The sequence below is a fragment of the Chiloscyllium plagiosum genome, chromosome 9, assembly GCF_004010195.1.
Source record: "Chiloscyllium plagiosum isolate BGI_BamShark_2017 chromosome 9, ASM401019v2, whole genome shotgun sequence".
Classification (NCBI taxonomy): Eukaryota; Metazoa; Chordata; class Chondrichthyes; order Orectolobiformes; family Hemiscylliidae; genus Chiloscyllium; species Chiloscyllium plagiosum.
In genome coordinates this window covers 3,450,932-3,458,273 of record NC_057718.1, presented here as the reverse complement: position 1 = coordinate 3,458,273, position 7,342 = coordinate 3,450,932, and the positions used below count along the sequence as shown (strand labels likewise).

The following is a 7,342-nucleotide window of genomic DNA, read 5'->3' as shown; positions in this document are numbered from 1 at the left end:
CGAGAAATGTGATTGCTTCGCCACTTGCGAAGATCTTTGCATCCTTGCTCTCCACTGGAGTCATACCTGAGGACCGGAGAGAGGCAAATGTAATTCCTCTCTTCAAGAAAGGAAATAGGGAAATCCCCGGCAATTACAGACCAGTAAGTCTCACGTCTGTTGTCTGCAAGGTGTTAGAAAGGATTCTGAGGGATAGGATTATGACCATCTGGAAGAACATGGCTTGATTAAATGCAATCAACATGGCTTTGTGAGGGGCAGGTCATGCCTCACTAATCTTATAGAGTTCTTTGAGGCTATGATGAGAAGGGTTGGTGAGGGTCGAGCTGTGGATGTGGTGTATTCGGACTTCAGAAAGGCATTTGATTAGGTTCCCCATGGTAGGCTCATTCAGAAGGTCAGGAGGAATGGGATTCAGGGAACATAGCTGTCTGGATACAGAATTGGCTGGCCAACAGAAGACAGCGAGTGGTAGTAGAAGGAAAATATTCTGCCTGGAAGTTTGTGGTGAGTGGTGTTCCACAGGGCTCTGTCCTTGGGCCTCTGTTGTTTGTAATTTTTATTAATGACTTGGATGAGGAGATTGTAGGATGGGTCAGCATGTTTGCAGATGACACAAAGGTTGGAGGTGTCATTGGCAGTATAGAGGGCTGTTGTAGGCTGCAGCAGGACATTGACAGGATGCAGAGATGGGCTGAGAGGCGGCAGATGGGGTTCAACCTGGATAAATGCGAGGTGATGCGTTTTGGAAGGTCGAATTTGAAAGCTGAGTACAGGGTTAAGGATAGGATTCTTGGCAGTGTGGAGGAACAGAGGGATCTTGGTGTGCAGGTACATAGATCCCTTAAAATGGCCACCCAGTGGACAGGGTTGTTAAGAAAGCATATGGTGTTTTGGCTTTCATTAACAGGGGGATTGAGTTTAAGAGTCGTGAGATCTTGTTGCAGCTCTATAAACATTTTGGTTAGACTGCACTTGGAATACTGCGTCCAGTTCTGGTCGCCCTATTATAGGAAAGATGTGGATGCTTTGGAGAGGGTTCAGAGGAGGTTTACCAGGATGCTGCCTGGATTGGAGGGTTTATCTTATGAAGAGATGTTGACTGAGCTCGGACTTTTTTCATTGGAGGAAAGGAGGAGGAAAGGGAACCTAATTGAGGTATACAAGATAATGAGAGGCATAGATAGAGTCGACAGCCAGACACTATTTCCCAGGGCAGAAATGGCTAACACGAGGGTTCATAGTTTAAACTGGTTGGAGGAAAGTATAGAGGGGATGTCAGAGGTGGATTCTTTACACAGAGGGTTGTGAGAGCATGGAATGCGTTGCCAGCAGCAGTTGTGGAAGCAAGGTCATTGGGGACATTTAAGAGACTGCTGGACATGCATATGGTCACAGAAATTTGAGGGTGCATACATGAGGATCAATGGTTGGCAAAACGTCGTGGGCTGAAGGGCCTGTTCTGTGCTGAACTGTTCTATGTTCTATGACGATATGAAATAGGAACAGGAGTAGGCCATTCTGCTCCTCGAGCCTCCTCCACCCTTCAATCAGGTCATGGCTGCTCCAATATTTCCACATCCACTTTCCTGCATTTCCCACATAATCCTAGAATCCCTGACTGATCAAAAACCTGTCTGTCCATGGTCCTGCCTGTTCCTGATAGCTCATTAAGAATCTATCGATCTCAGCCTTAAATGGACAAGGATTCTGCCCCCACAGGTCTTTGTGGTAAGGAGTTCCAAAGTCTCACAACCCTCTGAGAGAAGAATTTCCTCCTCATCTCAATCTTAAACTGGTACTCCTTTATTCTGAGTCAAGAGTGTGGTGCTGGAAAAGCACAGCAGGTCAGGCAGCATCCGAGGAGCAGGATAATCGATGTTTCAGGCATAAGCCCTTCATCCTCAGTGTGAAACTTCTTCCCAGGATGCCTACCTTGAAGAAGCTCTCCCCCGCTAAATAAACTCATTCCTGATGAAGGGCTTATTCCCGAAACATTGATTCTCCTGCTCCTCAGATGATGCCTGACCTGCTGTGTTTTTCCAGCACCACACTCTTGACTCTGATCTCCAGCATCTGCAGTCCTCGCTTTCTCCTAGCTTCTTTATTCTGAGACGAAGCCCTCTGACACTAGACCGTCCATGAGGGGAAACATCCTCTCACCATTCACCTGTCAAGCCCCTTCATAATCTGATAGGGTTCAATGCGATCACCTCTAATTCCTAATCCCCAGTGAATAGAGTCCCAACCTGTTTAGCCTTTGTTCAAAAGACAATTCCTTCATCCCAAGGATTATCACAGTGAGCCTTCTCTGAACTTTCTGCAATGAAATGATAACTTTGTTTAATAACGGTCCAAAACTGCTGACAGTGCTCCAAATGTGGTTTCCCCAACCCCTTGTACAGTTGCAGTAAAAGTTCCCTCCTCTTACACTCCAACATTCCTTCTGTTTTCCTGACTACCTGCTGTCCCTGTTTGCTAGCTTCCAGAGTTTCATGGACAGATAACCCCAAGCCCCATTGTGTTTCAGCTTACTGCAGATTTTCTCCATTAAAATAATTCCCTGTTCCATGATTCGCCCTTCCAAACTGGACAGCTACAGGTTTTCCCCATGTTATACTCCCAATACAATCCCCACATCCTAAGTTATCGATATTTCTCTGTAAAGTCTTTGTATCCCTCTTGTTTGGAAAACTGCAAACAATGCAATTGCTATTTCTATAGCCCCCTCTTTTAGGATCCAATGATTCAAGCCCTCAGGGCCATGGTACACATTTTGCTTTTTACCCCTTTATTTCGTCAAACACTTCTTCTTTATTGATGATGATGGTATTTAATTGATCACCCTATATTCTTTAGTATTACTGGGACATTTAATACACTGTAAAGAATGATGCAAAATATCTGTTTAACTCCTCAACCATTCCCAGATCCATCTTTGCAGTTTCATTTTCTAAGTGGCCATGATACAATTTGACTGGTCTCAACATTTTTATATATTTAATGAAGCTCCTATTGTCAGTTTTTATGTTAATCATTGGTTAACCCTCCATTCATTTTATTTTATTTGCTCTGCCATTTTTTTTTTCTTCAAAAAAGGGCATCAGTTTAGTTCAGTTGGCTGGATTGTTGGTTTAGAGAGCAGTGTGATACCAACAGCATGGGTTCAATACCCATCACTGGTTTGAGTTTACCAGGAAAGACTCTCCTTCTCAACCTCTTCCCTCACCTGAGATCTAGTGGCCCCCAGGTTAAATCACCAGCAGTCACTTTTATGAGAGAAGCCCCAGTGGTCTCATAAGACTGTGGCGACAAAACAACAAGTTTGGAAAAATACAGAACATGAGATTCCTCTTTGATACCTCTTCCCAACAATTACCTTCCCCTTTCTTTAACCCAACTCCCACAAACTAGGCCATGTCATCACATGGGCCGCTACCAAACACAACCCATTATCACCCACTAACTGTCCCCATTAGCAATGATTCATTCTCCCAGACTGCCCTTCCTGTACTGGGGTCAGTTTGCTCATCTTCCAGATAGCCCCCAGTCTCATCTACACAGGGAACAAGAATCTCAAATGTGTTAGACAGCTCAAGGGCCAAGGCTTCTTCAGCATGACCTCCTTGATCCCGCTACCTCCCTCACTCAGAATCACACCATCTTTTCCCTGACAATTGATTGATTCCAAGGTATGACTGCCTCCTGAATCAGTGTCCAGGTAACTTGCGCCCCCTCCCTGATGAGTTAGTGTTTGAAGCTCTGACCCTACCTCAGCAACTCTGAGCCAGAGTTCATCAAGAACCAACACTTGCTCCAGCTGTGCTACACTATGAACCACAATGGGGTCCATCATCTTCCACATCATGTAATTATAGCACATCACCTGGTCCTTCACCTGTTAGTACATAGTTTTTCTTAAATTTTCTATATGTCGTTTGGTTTGTAATCTGTCAAATATTTCTCATATTGACCTTTAATCTAAAATTAACTTCTAATAGATAGACAAATAGATAGTACCAACCGATGACCTGCATGTTTTCCTGTGACATCACTCTTTGTTTTGTGCTGGGTCTCTGACGCTGAGCTTCAATTTATCCTGTTAAACAAAACTTGACAAACTATCACTCAAACAGCAAGTGAAAGCACCTCTTCCCCTTGGCACTGAATTCCCACACTGCTCCAAAACCCCCGACCTGTGTATTCACTCTGTTGTGCCTCACTCTGGATGTGATCTCTTCTTCCTGATCATGTGAAATATTCATCTTCCATGATGCTAATTTCTCTTACATTCACATTTATTTTCTGTATCTAAGTGATGGAAATCCCCGATCCTTGCTTTCTCCCTTGCCAATTCTACAAATGTCCCATTTGGTTTCTTCCTTATCGTGTTAATTTTCAAATGAAAGATCCAGCTTGATGGATCCAAGTTTAATTATTTTATTTAATGAGGTGGTCTTTCACTGCAACATAAGCAGGTAAGGCTGCAGCTTGGCTTATAACAAGAAAAAGAAGTTTATTACATGACAGATATTAAGGAAAAAATAGAATAAAACAAATTATTTATTTGTGATACAATTCAATAAAATTTAAAAAGCACATGGAAACAATAAAATTACCAGCACCATCCCTTCACAGTGTTCATCTGGAACTCAATGTATTGATCACACTGGAGTTTCAATTTCAGATGGACAAAGGGAAGTCAGAACAGTTTGTACCATTTCCAAGTTTCACTAGTTTTACTTTTGAACTCACGTTTAAACATTTATTAATGATTAATGCTTTATTTTTGAGAACTCACTTTAAAATGTCTTGTTTTATTGAAATAATTAATCCCACTGTTACACTCCTACAATCTGTCCTTTCTACTTAAGTATGATTCGGAGGACATCAGAAATTTCAAACAAGTTTTAATTTATTCAGACCTTTTCTTCAAAAGATGCAAATCCCCCAGCCCATCTCCAGTCTCCAATCCTGGAACATGTCACCGAGGGTCACACTGCCCGGTTACAGTGCACCATGAGGAACGCTGCAGTGACACACACCGATGGTCCCTAGGACCAGGAGAAACCAGGGAATAACACAGAGTCGATTTTAACACATGACTTGGGACATCACAGAATGGAGCCCAGGATTCCCTGAGCGATTCCAGTCTTCCAGATACACGTCCAATAACAATTTCATTCTGACCATTACTAATGTGCAGCCCAGTGATAAGGGTGTCTATTACTGTAAAGTGTGGGGAGATATCAGTGGGACAGGAACCCAGCTGACTGTAATGGGTAAGTCCTGTTTATCTGACAATAGTCTGACACAGCAAACATTTCCACATGGATTTATTGGAGAGGGGAATGTGTTCCATTCCTCTAGTAGGGAGAAAGCAGCGAGTTTGATCTGGAAATGGAACAGTTACTTTCCCTTGTTTTACTCACAGACAGAATAAACTGTTTCTCCTCTTGGACCAGTTCTTCAATCTCACATTCTTTATCTTCTCTCTGCCTTTCTGCTTCTCCATCTTGTTTGTTCTCAGCATTATATTTAGCATTTGCCTGTCTCCACCTTATTTTGTTTCATTCAGTCTTGGGATGTGACCATCACTGGCTGGGCCAGCACTTGTTGTCCATCTTGAATGGCCCTTTGAGAAGGAATGGCTTCACCCAGAGAGTGGTGACAATGAAGACTGTGACAATAAAGCTAATTCAATTCAATACTGGCTCCTCATGCGCCACTGCTGTCCACTTCCCTTTATCCTCACTGCCATCTCAATCATGCAAAGATAAACTAGTAAGTTATGAGCTACCTTTCCTGCATTATGCCTCTGGAGTACATTAATTTCAATTGATCAAATTTGTGACATCAATCTTTGTGAAATATCACACTTACTGGGTTCCTTCATTAGCTTTGTGCTTTGTTGTCTATTGTATTCACAGTCTACACAGACTAACAAAACCCACAAAAGGGTTGTATTTAGTGAACCCTTCAGCAAAAACCTCCGAAAGAGCAACTTCAGTGCAATTCTGCTCTAACCTGCACTTAGATTTGACTGTACTGTGTCTCCCATGTTGATTGTAAAACTACCTTTATAGCAAAGCTTAAATAATCATAAAAATGTTTTTTTTATTGTAAGCTCATTATTACATGGGAAATATTGAAAACTATGCTGAAGGATGACAATTTCTACAACAGCCATCAGGACTGTCAGAAGGTTTCCCCAGTATCCCTGAGTGTGTTACAGTCTCTCAGACTCTCCTGGATTCTAATCTGGGATTTATGCATTTGCTTTAAGGAGTGCAGAATCTATCAGTCTGGGCTGTTAGACAAGGGGGAGACAAAACATGATTCCTGACAACTTTCCCTCACTTTGTTCTTGTACCTCAATCAGATCTCAGAACTTTTTAAATTCAAACTCTGTGTGTCTGTTTTACTTTCCTGTAAATAACCTCAGTCACTGCTGACTGTGTCCTGGGGTTTTACAGTCATCAGTGAGATTAATATGATTTTGATCAAGTCCAAGGTAACAGTCAAGATGTTTGTAAGAAAGGTATTCCTGCTGTTTTATGATCACAATTGGCCTTGATGTGTTTCTTGGTCTTAAACTGATTTCATACATCATCAAATCGAACTGTAAAGAGGTGAATGATGAACACATTCTCTTTGACTGAAGGGCTCAAGGTATAAATATTTGGGTTTTTAATTGTCCAGTTAACATTACACATTATTTGACCAATATTTATCAATTAGCAGAAACTTTATGCCTCCCCTTTTTTCATAATTTGAGCTCTTACCAGGGTCAACAATGCGTTTGGTGCCTCTGCAAAGTATCATTTTTTCATAGCCTCCAGAAAACACACAGTAACATAGCCCTTGAGGAGAATTGATGGGTGTTCTGATTTCCAATGCCCTCCTGCTAGCAGACTATTTTCATTGTCATCGCAGTGATGGGAAATCATCGAGCAATTTAATTCTCATATTTTCTGCACTGTTCTTGAAAAGATTTGAATTTTCTCCAATCAGATTTGTGACTCTATTCTCTCAACAAAGTACAACATTTATTGGGTTTCATTATTAGTTTTGTGCTAAAAACCAGGCTGTATTTCCTGCTCCACACACAGCCAGATATTGCCTGACAAACAACCAGTCACAGTGAAGAAAGAATCTTTACCTTCAAAGTTTGGGAGAAGATTTGTAGCTCGGGTGCTCGTTGTTGTGGTTCTGTTCGCCAAGCTTGGAATTTGTCTTGCAAACATTTCGTCCCCTGTCTAGGTGACATTCTCAGTGCTTGGGAGCCTCCTGTGAAGCGCTTCTGTGATGTTTCCTCTGGCATTTATAGTGGCCTGTCTCT

At 42.0% G+C, this 7,342-nt stretch overlaps 1 protein-coding gene across 1 annotated transcript in view; it reads left to right on the top strand.

Moving 5' to 3' along the window:
- Positions 1-7,342, top strand: part of LOC122552552 (immunoglobulin superfamily member 2-like) — a 1,022,215-nt gene that overhangs the window by 246,925 nt on the left and 767,948 nt on the right. The gene's annotated exons all lie outside the window — the stretch shown is intronic.